Raw genomic sequence first — 14,194 nt, 5'->3', positions numbered from 1 at the left:
GGAAAACATGCCAATGTGAGTAGATCAATAGATACTGCTCCGGCAGGAAGGTACTGGTGCCGGCCACATGACCTTGGAGGGTCTACAGACAATTTATTATTTACAGTAGAGTCTCACTTATCCAGCATAAACGGGCTGGCAGAATGTTGGATAAGCGAATATGTTGGATAATAAGGAGGCATTAAGGAAAAGCCTATTAAACATCAAATTAGGTTATGATTTTACAAATGAAGCACCAAAACATCATGTTAGACAACAAATTTGGCAGAAAAAGTAGTTCTATACGCAGTAATGCTATGTAGTAATTACTGTATTTATGAATTTAGCACCAAAATACCACGATATATTGAAAACATTGACTACAAAAATGCGTTGGATAATCCAGAACGTTGGATAAGCGAAGCTTGGATAAGTGAGACTCTACTGTATTTATATTCCGCCCTTCTCACCCCGAAGGGGACTCAGGGTGGATCACATTACACATACAGTAGAGTCTCACTTATCCAACTCTCAGTTTTCGAATCCAAACCTGATTTTGTGGTTGTTGCTGTGGTTCTTTTAATGTTGTTTTAGTTATTTTTGTAAACCAAGTATGTGGTGTATATTGAAGGGAGGGAATGAGGGGGAAAAGTAATCTTATTGTAAAGTAATTGTTAAGAGTATCTAATTTCATTAAATTGTTTGCATTATATTTTAATTCATAAAATCAAAATACAGTAGAGTCTCACTTATCCAAGCCTCGCTTATCCAACGTTCTGGATTATCCAACGCATTTTTGTAGTCAATGTTTTCAATACATCGTGATATTTTGGTGCTAAATGCGTAAATACAGTAATTACTACGTAGCATTACTGCATATCGAACCACTTTTTCTGTCAAATTTGTTGTATAACATGATGTTTTGGTGCTTACTTTGTAAAATCATAACCTAATTTGATGTTTAATAGGCTTCTCCTTAATCTCTCCTTATTAACCAACATATTTGCTTATCCAACGTTCTGCCGGCCTGTTTATGTTGGATAAGTGAGACTCTACTGTATAAGGCAGACATTCAATGCCATAACATAGAACAGAGACAGAGACAGACGCAGGCTGGCCTCAAACTCATGACCTCTTGGTCAGAGTGATTTGTTGCAGCTGGCTGCTAACCAGACTGCGCCACAGCCCGGCAATGCACAGACAATGCTGTGTCTTCAGTTTAGAAATGGAGATGAGCACCAACCCCCAGAGTTGGGCACGGCTAGACTTAATGTCAGAGGAAACCTTTACCTAATGGCCATACAGCTCAGAAAACTCACAGCAACCCAGTGATTCCGGCCATGAAAGCCTTCAACATTGTATTGGAGTTTCCTTCTCTGGAGGCTTTTAAGCAGCGGCTGGATGGGCATCTCATGGGTGTGCTTTGACTGTGTCTCCCTGTCTGGCAGAAGGGGGCTGGACTGGATGGCCCTTGGGGTCTCTTCCAGTTCTAGAGTCAATGAGTCGTGGAGAAGTTTAGAAATCTTACACTCAAAGAGTAGATATGTCCTTTTGTGCAACTGAAATAATACTTCTGAAGATCTACTATATATTTTATGCATTGGCATATTTTTGTTCCTAACAGTTCAAAGAGAAAACCAGGCATATCAGGCTTAACAACTGAGAAACCTAAATTGCCTTGCATGAATACGAGCGGATATTTACCACTAAGGAGAAGATCAACTCAGGAGAGTTTTAACTCTTCTCAGGAAGATCATACTTTACAAAAAGGTTATGATTATACCAAATAGTGTGAATGCCAATTCATCTCCAAAAAGGGTCATGCTTCTAAATGGCTATGGAGATTCTGCCTTTCTGAAAGTTATGATCTCTAAAATGCATGCCTTTCCACATTGACTTATTCACCAGGCAATATGTATATTAAGTCTTGTATTTTAAAAAATATATGTTAAGTAGCAAAAGGCAAGAGCTTAGCACATCTTATCTCTTCTTTACTCTGTCCACTATGGTGCCACTTCTGTTGTTTTTGAATAGGGAAATGGCAGCAGCGGATGGGCCCCCAGAAGCATCATTGCTTTCTTTTTTTTCCACAGAATGACCGTAGACATATCCATGGGTCATAATTTATAATTTTGGCCACCAAACCTGCCCTTGACTTATACATGAGGTCAACTTATACATGAGCCTATACCATAGTCACGTTGCACATTTACTTTTGGCATTTTTAGACCTTCTGCTTTGATAACAAAGAGAAAGCGTACCCCAGAGTAGCAGAGAGCTCTTGTGTGTTCTATAATTATGTAGAGATATTTAATATATACAGATTTCTATTAATGTACAGTAGAGTCTCACTATCCAACATTAACGGGCTGGCAGAATGTTGGATAAGCGAATATGTTGGATAATAAGGAGGCATTAAGGAAAAGCCTATTAAACATCAAATTAGGTTATGATTTTACAAATGAAGCACCAAAACATCATGTTAGACAACAAATTTGGCAGAAATAGTAGTTCAATGCGCAGTAATGCTATGTAGTAATTACTGTATTTATGAATTTAGCACCAAAATATCATGATATATTGAAAACATTGACTACAAAAATGCGTTGGATAATCCAGAACGTTGGATAAGCGAGTGTTGGATAAGTGAGACCCTACTGTAGTTGTTTTTAATTTGTAGCTCTTACGTTTGTGTAGACAATTCACTAGTTCCTTGGATCGAAGCATTCGTTTCAGGGAAGTACTTGGTTTGCTTTTGTTCATACATTGATTGTATTTCATGCAGCATCTTTCATAACACTAGTAATGTTGTAATAGTGAGTAACATGTTATCAGGAACCAAACACACAACTACAATGGGCTGCATTGTCTTTTCTTCCTAACAAGCACCTTCTTCTTTAATACTCAGAATGTCAATGTACATAAAATGAGAGAGGAATGGAGGCAGGAATGACTTCAAAGGCGGTCCCACTTGCACTAAGATTCATGTTTTGGAAGGTGACAATCTTGAGCGTGGACTGGATTCTGGAGGGGGTGTTCCCGTTTTCACATGAAATGACAAAATGTAGATGAGCTGTAAACGGCAGGTGTAAGGAAGTTCAGTGTTGTGAAATCTTACTCTCAGTAGCTGTGTCATCAACAGACTTGGAATTGACAGAGGGGGAAAAGTCGTCCAAGCTGCGTCTGTAATTCAAGATGACAAGTGAGGGGTGAGTAAGAGCCACTTCACACTTTGGATAGGCATCATGTTTGCCAAAATTTACAGATGGTTCTCATATGGAATACAAGAAAAGTGTGAAGGACAAGACGTGTTCCTAAGTGCTGTACAGTGGCACACCAAGCCCAGGGGACCCTGGCACATGTTGAGTATCATGTGTCACGGATGAGGGGCTGTCCACTTCCAACACTCACACTCCCTTGAACTGGTAGATTGACCTTGTAAGGGAGGGGATAGGGAGGCGTTCCACCTGAATACTTCCTTGTGGGTTCATCTTGTTTTTATATCTGTCTTCAGGAGCCAGAATATAGTGGTGGTGATGGTGATAATGATGATGATTATATTGTTTCTCACTTGCCTCTCCTTGTGGCTTGAGGCGGGTTACAACATAACCAGGGTTCAAATAGCTGTTCAGCCATGAAACTTTCTCTCAGCCTCCGAGGAAAGCAATGACAAACATCTCAACAATTATTCCCAAAAAACCAAACATTCCAACAGATTAGAAATGACTTGAAGGCAAACCACAACCATCTGTTCCACATTACCAGTGGGGCCAGGAGACCACTGGGATGATAAGGTGGGAAACAGGACTTCCAGAATTAGAGCCAGAATTTGGAAGCTGTCTTTGAGTTCTGATATTGGGGAAAAGGTGGGATAGCGATGGTGATGGTGATGATATCAAGGGTTTTCTAAACCTCAACCAATCATCTTTCTAATGCCACAGAAGAAGAAATCTGGGCACGATAACTTGTAAAATAGTTTTAAAACGATATTATTTTTGTCAAACAAAACTCCCACTGAACAAAGAAGAAACTTACTTAAAGTAGTGGGAACTGGTGGCTCTGATAACAATGGGGCCTAAATCTGCTCTGGTTGTTGTCTGAAATGTAAGGGAACTATCCAAAATGCAGAAACTTTTCTAGCTTTAACCCTAACCAAAGTTGACAATATCAGCAGTGATCCATTGCCTCAGAAAACACACAAAGCAAGCCTGGAAAGTTGAGTGTACAGGGTCTGAGATAATAGTAATATTTTCATACCAAACACAAAAGGAGTTAGGAATTTAATAACAAGTTTTAAAAGCACCTGAAATCCCCTCTCCTCACATTATGCAATAATTTATGTATCTACTCAGAAGTAACAGTGAGCAGGAACACAGTACTAAGTATTAAGCATGTCTTACAGGAGGACTGAATTATTACTTAGAAGCTAACATGGGCAGTATTGTCAGAATATCCAAAATCTATTTTTTGTATGCAGTAGTGATAGTGGCAGAAGCAGTAGTGGTAACCATCATTATACAGTAGTAATAGGAAGAGAATACAATATAACCACATAGAAACAATCATTTGGAGCCACGTTTTTCTGTACCAGCAAAACATTTTGTTGCAGAAGTGACATTAAACCTTGAAGTGGAAAAAATACAATGTGTGGGACAGAAATACCATATTTCTCTCTCTTTGCAGAAATCTGCATACAGTAGAGTCTCACTTATCCAACATAAACGGGCCGGCAGAATGTTGGATAAGCAAATATGTTGGATAATAAGGAGAGATTATGGAGAAGCCTATTAAACATCAAATAAGGTTATGATTTTACAAATTAAGCACCAAAACATCATGTTATACAACAAATTTGACAGAAAAAGTAGTTCAATATGCAGTAATGCTATGTAGTAATTATTGTATTTATGAATTTAGCACCAAAATATCACAATGTATTGAAAACATTGACTACAAAAATGTGTTGGATAATGCAGAACGTTGGATAAGTGAATGTTGGATAAGTGAGACCCTACTGTATATTTGTGGTAGGAGTTCATTGAACATTGGCAAAAATCCAATCACTTTGCTTACTCTCCTATCCATACAGGCACAAAAAATACACACTATTTGTGTGAATAGCCATAAGGGACCAACTATCCCAACTTTTCCCCATCTTTTAACTGCCCTCCTCCCAGCTTTAATTGTCCTTTTGTTAAAGGACAGATACATTTTATTGCCAACTTTCCCCTCCGGGAATCTACATTCAAAAGTCCAGAGTTTAGCCTAGTTTTACCTACAGATTTCAGCCAAGCAGTTAGCACTACAGGGATGGCCATGCGACAGTGGAAAAATAGTTTCTGCTTTGATCTCACTCTGGGAAAAACACCAGCTATTCTGGGATGCAAAAAGGATATGACAAACACCTGTACTTAAGCAGTGAAGGCAGCTATAGATTTGTGAGTAAAGACAAACCTTAATAAGTACATAGATGGTAGACTGAAAGATAGCATTGGAATGATGTCTACCATCAGGACCTTTGAAAATACTGGATAAAGATAAGGCAAAAGTAGGGATTCCTTTGTTTTGATTGATCAGGAGAGAATAAAAGAACCAAGATAAAGCTGAAAAATTAGAGTGCTTTTGGCAGACTCCAACAAAGGCAGCTCTTTGATAACTGCCTATGCTCTTCCTAATTACTACTAATTACAAAATGCTGCCCTAAAATGCTGATTGATACTGATACTGATCAAGCTATCTGAGGAATAGATATATGTTTATGTAGTACTGGATGCTGATGACAGATAAAATGCTTGTGGGTACATCTACACAGTATAATTTACACAGTTTGACACCACTTTGCCATAGCTCAATGCGATGGAATCCTAGTTTGGTGAGTCACCAGTAGTCTTTTGCAGATAAGCCTAAAGACCTTGCAAAACACACAACACCCATGGTTCCATAGCATGGAACGGTGGTAGTTAAAAGGGTGTCAAACTTCATTAATTTTAAGTATATTGATTGTATTTTAATTGCATTTTAACTTTATATCCACAGATGACGATTTAATTCTTTTTTATTTTAGTATTTTCTTTGTTTGAATTGTGATTACAATGTGTGGTTGTTAGCCACCTTGAGTTCCCACAGGGAAAAAGGTGGGACATGAATGTGAATAAGAAGATGCAGGGAATGGTGTGGATGTAGCATATCTTGACTTAAGTAAGGTCTTTGGCAAGGTTCCCAATGATCTTCTTGTAAACAAACTAGTAAAATGTGGGATAGACAATGCTACGGTTAGGTGGATCTGTAATTGGTTAAGTGACCGAACCCAAAGGGTGCTCACCAATGGTTCCTCTTCATCCTGGAAAGAAGTGACTAGTGGAGTGCTGCAGGGTTCGGTCCTGGGCCCAGTACTGTTCAACGTCTTTATTAATGACTTGGATGAAGGTGCAGATGACACCAAATTGGGAGGAATAGCTAATACTCCAGAGGACAGGATCAGAATTCAAAATGACATCAACAGATTAGAGAGATGGGCCAAAAGTAACAACATGATTTGCAACAAGGAGAAATGTAGGATACTTCACTTAGGCTGAAAAAATGAAATGCAGATACAGAATGGGTGATGCCTGGCTCAACAACAGTCCATTTGAAAAAGATAATGGAGTCTTGGTGGACAACAAGTTGAACATGAGCCAACAGTGTGATGCATCAGCAGCAGCTAAAAAAGCCAATGGGATTTTGAGCTACACCAAAAGAAGTTTAGTTTCTAGATTAAGGGAATTCTGAGGGAGAAGAGGGTATATAAATTAAATAAATAAATAAATAAATATGTGGTGCCTCTCGATTCTGCTTTGGTCAGACCTAGAATAACACTGTGTCCAGTTCTGAGCACCACAATTCAAGAGGGGTATCGACAAGCCGGAAAGTGTCTAGAGGACAGTGATTAAAATTATCAAAGGCCTGGAGACCCTGTGAGGAGCATCTTAAAGAACTGAGTATGTTTAGCCTGCAGAAGAGAAGGTTGAGAGGAGATATGAAAGAATGTCATAAGAAGGAGGGAGCAAGTTTATTTTCTGCTGCCCTGGAAACTAGAACTCAGAGCAATGGGTTCAAATTACAGGAAAGGAGATTCCAATTGAACATTAAGAAGAACTTCCTGACCATAAGAGCTGTTCAGCAGTAGAACTCACTTGGAGTGTGGTGGAAGTTCCTAAGCTTTTAAACAGAGGCTGGATGGCCTTCTGTTGGGGTTACTGTGATTGTGCTTTTCCTGGACTAGATGGCCCATGTGGTCTCTTCCAACTCTATGATTCTAAGAAGGATGAGGGGGGAGGGAGGAAGAAGAGAAAGAAGAATGAAATTTATTATTATTATTATTATTATTATTATTATTATTATTATTATTGACACAATGACATAGTATGACACAGCAAACAAGATATATATGCTGGATTTCATATCACAAAATCACAAGTCGAACACTTCCCAAACGTTTAGGACTGTGTGATGTATTTTCGGATGATGCGCGCAGATCCCAGTAAGGTGGCCTTTTGCAGTTGGCAGATCATAATTTTGTCAATGTCTATTGTTTCCAAATGCCAGCTGAGATCTTTTGGCACGACACCCAATGTGCTGATCACCACCAGGACCACCTGTACTGGTTTCTGCCAGAGTCTTTGAAGTTCGATCTTGAGGTCCTGATAGCGGCTGAGTTTTTCCTGTTGTTTTTCATCAATTTGACTGTCACCTGGTATGGCAACATCAATAATTCAAATCTTTTTCTTTTCCACAACTGTGAAAAAGTTTTCTTTTCCAAACTGTGAGGTCTGGTGTGTTGTGTTCCAGAACTTTGTCAGTCTGGATTCGAAAGTCCCACAGTATCTTTGCATGTTCATTTTCCAATACCTTTGCAGGTTTGTGATCCCACCAGTTCTTTACTGTTGGTGGTACTTGTGGCATAGATTCCAATGAATCATTTGGGCCACATAGTTGTGCCTCTGTTAGTAGTCTGTCAGTGTGATTTTCTTACAGCAGCTGAGGATATGATAAATGGTTTCGTCAGCTTCCTTGCACAGTCTTCATTTTGGGTCATCAGCTGATTTTTCAATCTTGGCCTTAATTGCATTTGTTCTGATGACTTGTTCCTGGGCTCCAAGAATCAGGCCTTCTGTTTCCTTCTTCAGTGTACCATTTGTAAGTCATAGCCAGGTCTTCTCCTTATCAGCTTTTCCTTCAATTTTGTCAAGGAACTTTCCATGCAATGTTTTGTTGTGCCAGCTGTCAGCTCTAGTTTGTAGTGTGGTTTTCTTGTACTGATCCTTTGTCTGCTGTACTTTGAGGAGTTTCTGATTTTTGACTTCAATCAAAGCAGGTTCTTCATTTTGCTTTACATATTCTGCCAGGGCATGTTCTTCTTCTTTGACTGCTTTTTTTACTTGTAAGAGTCCTCTGCCACCAGATCTTCTAGGCAGATATAGCCGGTCAACATCACTGCGAGGGTGCAGTGAATGATGAATGGTCATGAGCTTTCTTGTTTTTCTGTCCGAATTGTCCAGTTCCACCTGCGTCCAATTTATGATGCCAGCAGTATATCTTATGAATTATTATTATTACTATTAAATACCCCGCTTTATCTCTCCCAAAGGAGACTGAAAGTGGCTTAACATAAAAGCACCAGAGTACAATATAGACAGAAGGTGGATCTACACTGACACTACTTTAACTGTCATGGCCCAATACTATGGAATCATGGGAAGTTTTACAAGGTCTTTAGCCTTCTTTCACCAAACTACAACTGCCAGGCTTCCATAGCATTGAGTCATGGCAGTTAAAGTGGCATCAAACTGCAATTATTCTACAATGCAGATGCACCCAGAGAAAATAATCAGGTCAGGACCAGATAGCATTTGATAAGCCACCTTGAGTTCCATAATGATGGAAATGCAAACTATATGTACTAAGTAAATAAGACTTGTAAAGTAAATAAAATAAAAATATTACTATTTATGCAAAGTATGTTTTCATCACTAAAATTAAGCCAATTAAGTCTGAAATTGCCTGTATGAAATAGCAGCATTAGTTTTAAATGCCGTACAGTATAAACCTAGATGAAGAGATTAATGTAACATTAGTAGTGTATAAAACATCTCAAAATGTGCCTTTGCTATTTTTTCAACACTGAGCACTTTTATTTGATGTATTCTGATCTGGACATGTACCTCTCCTTTTCTACCAGCCTCCAAACTTTGTGTTATTATCTTTTTATTTTTAAAAGTGACACATTAATATTTAAACAATAAAAATGGAGAATCGTGTAATCAAAGTAATTTTTAACTATTTACATTTGCATATATTTGCATATGAGTGAAACAAATAGTTCAGAAAACAAAACTGTCACTGTTTTCAGATGACGCCCGTGTGCCTCATAACAGATATCTTAGAACAAACATATTGTCTTGAGAGAAAATGGCGAGTGCCTTCAAGATGGCATCTGCCATATGCAGACTCTGAGTGTTCGCAATGCCTTCGTTACAACAGCAGAACAAGGGGTCATCTGAGGAAGCTGAAGGCGATGGCATTTAGGGCAGACAAAAAAGAACAGTGCTTAAAAATATATAAACTATGGAAATTACAGTCATGGAGGCATAATGGGGGATTTTCACTGGATCAAGTTAAAAGGGAATTATACAAACCAACAGAGAACACAATATACAGTATGTCCACACAGGATACATTCCAGAAGGCACATATTTGGATACCTGAAACTGTGGATAATAGTGGACTCTTATCTCTTTATTTTAAATAAGCTTTATTTGTTTATTTATTTGGTTTAGTTTTATTCCACCTTTTCCCCAATATAGGGACTCAAAGCAGCTACCATAGAAATGCACTGGAGGATCCAGAGAGGCTCACAAACACATCCAGGAGATAGGGTTCATTAACAATGGATATTGAATCTTGGATAAGGGGGCCGTACGGTATGTCCAGTATATCAGTGGCAATGAGTTATGATAGCTCTGCATGAACTCCTGTGTCTGAAGCAGTATATTGCTCAGCATCAATTGCTGAGGAACATAAGCAGGAGGGTTAATTGTCCTCATGTCTGTTTTGATGGTCTATTTGGCTGCTACCCAACAGCATGCTGGGCTAGATAGGCCCTAGGTTTGATCCAGCATGACTATTAATTTCTTAATTTTTTAATCTCTACCCATAAATTGGGATACCTTTCTAACTCATCAAAAATTTCTAAAATAATCTACCTAGTTGATTAAACATTAGAGTCCTTATTAAAATGTAATTGAGGATGTATATTGCTGAAAAGCACAATGGTTAAGATTGTTAAGGCCTCTGGTTCTCAAGTCATATCTGAACTCAGTCTTGAAGAGGAGTAAGTTGCATCCAGCTAGGTTATGAGTATGCATAGCTAGATGTTATGTATATTTGTACTCGCCTTTAGATATTGGCATATTTCTAGACCAGACATTGATGCAGAAGACACACACGTACAAACAAGCCCTGACCTATTTATTGCATTAACAGTGCAGAAAAAGCAGCCATGTCTAAGCATCAATTAACGAACACAGATATATCTCTAATGACTTACATAATATGTATGGCAATAATTCATTTTTTTTCTATTTTTTCTTCATGTGCCTGCATTTTCACATTAAAATGTTTTGCCATTAATGATTACCTACATACTGTACTTTTTGGTTGAAGTCATGCTATAAAAAGGCATGTAGTTTTTTAAAAGCATTTTTTATTTTTAACTCATTAGTGATTTTACCGCACTTTCTGTTCCTCTGACAATTGGATTTTGAAAAAGGTGGCTTGTTGTGAAAACGAGGAGATAAAGCTTCAGTGAAGACACCTTTCCCAATGATAATCTTTTCCTAGGGGTAGATTTCTCTCACTTCCTGTTGTCTCATCCCCATTCTTAACTATGAGTCGTTTGTATGTTGGATGTTTGTAATTCGGGGACTGCCTGTACTTTTTAGTAATGTCATTTTCTGGTCCATAGTAGGACAGACGTACTAGAAATGAGTTGTGCAAAGGAGGTGAGAGGATCCCTCTTGTCCTTTGCTGAACGTACCAAGGTGAAGTGAACCACTTAAATTGGGCTCTACAGGCCACTGGATACTCCACCACAGACATCAGAAGAGCTGCAAGGCCAAGAACAAGCCATGAGAATTAAGACAGAGATCCACCCAGAGGAAAAGTGTTCTTACCATACATCAAGGGAACCACTGACCACATAGGAAAGCAGATAAAGAAACACAACCTACAAACAATCCACAGACCTACCAAGAAAACCCAACAAATGCTATGTTCAGCAAAGGACAAGAGGGATCCTCTCACCTCTGCAGGAGTCTACCGTATACCATGCAAGTCTACATAGGGACCACCAAACGTAGCAGCATTGCCCAGACACGAATCAAGGAACATGAAAGGCACTGCAGACTAACTCAACCAGAGAAGTCAGCCATAGCAGAGCACTTGATGAACCAACCTGAACACAGCATATTATTTGAAGACACAGAAATGCTGGACCACCTTAACAACCATTATGTCAGATTACACAGAGAAGTCATTGAAATCCACAAACATGTGGACAATTTCAACAGAAAAGAGGAAACCATGAAAATGAACAAAATCTGGCTGCCAGTATTAAAAAACTATAAAATCAGGACAGTAAATAATGAACAATACTCGAAAACGGGAATTCCAAACAGGAAACAACCAGGGCCAGCTAAGACCTCCCAACAAAGGATCCCCCCAAGCAGGAATCAGCCAGGCTTGAAGATGCAAGGCTTTTCAATGCTAATCAAGGTGATTGTTACGTTCACACTGGTCTACAAGACACAAGAGATATTTCTCCCACCCTGGACCTTCCACAGATATATAAACCTCCTTTGCCTAGTTTCCAACAAACCTCACAACCTCTGAGGATGCCTGCCATAGATGTGGGTGAAACATCAGGAGAGAATGCTCCCGGAATATGGCCATACAACCCCAAAAATTCACAGAAACCCAATCTCTTAGTGGTTTACAAATATTAAAATGTGAGAGGCTTTGGTAAGAACCTTAGCAAAGCGGTAAATTCAAGAGTGAGTACTGATTCATCCCGTCCCCAACTGATGCTTTTTCTGCTCAAAAATTAGTCCTCCCCCCCCCCCCACAGGTGCGTTTTTGTTGATGATCCAACATAACTCTGCCTTTATCCATCCCAGATATTGTTTCAAGTTTCAAGTGACATCTCCTTAAAGCACCAAGGGAGGGGGGGGGGGGGGTATATTATTGGGAAATCGACATAAGGGAACAGCTTTTATTCCAACTGGCTTTTGAGAATGGTAGGTTTTCAAAGGAAAGGTGCAATACTATTTTAAAGAGATTTTTACATAATTTTAAATTATGTTTTAGTTTGTTGTTCAATTTTGTGATAGTTTGATTCCAGGTGTCTAAAATGTATTGTATTTAATTTCTAGGTGTTTTTGCTCAATCGCCTAACAGAGAGGCACTGTCCCAGAGTCAGTCCAGTCGTTCTTGGAGTATCAAGCTCAGAAGATTGTGCTGTGGGATTCCTGTTAGATGCCCCAGTTCTTGGCCATCAGAGCTCAGGTCTCTTCCCATGTTATTTAGCAATAAATGTTGAAAGAGGATGGCTGGAATGGGATTTGGTGCCATCGGTATGCTGATAACATTCAAAAGTTTATCTCCTTGACACCCAATTCCAAGGAAGCCATTTCATAATTAGACCACACTCTGCAGTCAGCAATAAAGTGGATGAAGTTTCATCCAGATTACGGTAAATAAATTAAATAAAAAGGCAGATAAGGAAATAGTGATTCAGCATGCATTGCATGGAATAACATTTCTTCATTTTGCATTTGTAATATATACTTCTGGTTTCATTCCTGAGGCTAGATGTACAGGATTGCACAGTTAAAAACTAGTGTGTAAGTTGATGTTTTTTAAACTATATTTTTCTGTTTTAAATGTTGTAAGATGTTTTGACTTTCAGCTTTGTAAGAAAAGCTGGTAGATATAAATAACGATGTTGATTCTGCTAGTAGCTTTCAAAGCAGTATTCAGACACCCAGAATGTCTACCTATGCAATCATACTTCATAGTTTTCACTCCTGCCAAGCAAAGACATAGGAGCTAATCAGGGATTTATTTTATTGATTTGGAATTGAACGGCTGAATGAGAAAGTGACAGAATCGTACGTGACAAGCTGGTCTTTGGTGGGACGTGGTCAGAGAATTGCAGCAATAAATATATATTTAGAAAACCTGACATATTTTGTTTTCTCTGTTTTTTAAAATCCTGTATTCTGCCCAAGGCAAGAACAGAACTGGGTTATAGACAGCCTTTATGTTTGTAGAAGGGAGAGGAGAATAAAGCACAGTTTCTTAGAGGCAGAATACAAAAGAGAATCTCAAATCTTAAGTACGAGTACTTACCAATGACTAATTATTTTAAGCTGTTGTATCCCTCTTGAGAAGCGGTTTAAATTACATAATTTGTGGCATAATTTTTGGATTTTTTCATTCATCCTGTTGTTTCATACTACTTTGAACCGACAAGTTCTAGAGGACTTGAAAAATTGCAGTTTGTTATGCTTTTGTTGGTAAGAAATCAAGGTATTGTCTAACTATAGATCCTGGTTAATCATGTTTGATAGTGTGGCATAATTACAAGCTATAGCTTAAGCAATCAGACAGTTGCAAGACAAATAAAAACATCTGGAAAATAAAAATTTGTATGAAAATACTGAAAAATTTTGGTTTTCCAGTTGCTTATATCTGACAGAATTTACTTCATGCATCTAAATGACATTAAAATCAGATGGTAATAGTGCCACAAGTGTAAACAGACATGAATCAAGATAATAGAATTTTGCAGTGCGAATGGTTGCAACTGCAAGTAGTGTATATTTTCTTATCTGTATACAATCAATGCTTCATCTATATTTGTATAAAACATATACTTTATTACCCAGTATAGGAGCAGTGGCCATAAATGAAAAATCTAATATTTACAGAAAAATTGAATACCATAGGCATAATTCTCTAGAGATGTTTTTGAAGTTTCTAGAAGAATGTTATCATGCTGAAAAAATACTCTTCTGTCAAATAACTTTATATCTCTGCATAAAAATACTGTATTCATTACAAGACAGCTGTTTTGCATATTTCACACTTATGATAATTTCTATTCCTATAAAATGAA

At 38.3% G+C, this 14,194-nt stretch overlaps 1 long non-coding RNA gene across 1 annotated transcript; it reads left to right on the top strand.

The window, feature by feature from the left end:
* Positions 1-418: 418 nt before the first annotated feature.
* LOC134297535 (uncharacterized) lies at positions 419-13,258 on the top strand. The gene is made up of 2 exons (XR_010004305.1): positions 419-3,188; positions 12,447-13,258. It is a non-coding gene; the product is annotated as an uncharacterized LOC134297535 (long non-coding RNA).
* Positions 13,259-14,194: the final 936 nt, after the last annotated feature.

The sequence above is a fragment of the Anolis carolinensis genome, chromosome 1, assembly GCF_035594765.1.
Source record: "Anolis carolinensis isolate JA03-04 chromosome 1, rAnoCar3.1.pri, whole genome shotgun sequence".
Lineage (NCBI taxonomy): Eukaryota > Metazoa > Chordata > Lepidosauria > Squamata > Dactyloidae > Anolis > Anolis carolinensis.
This window is presented reverse-complemented; position numbering and strand designations above follow the sequence as displayed.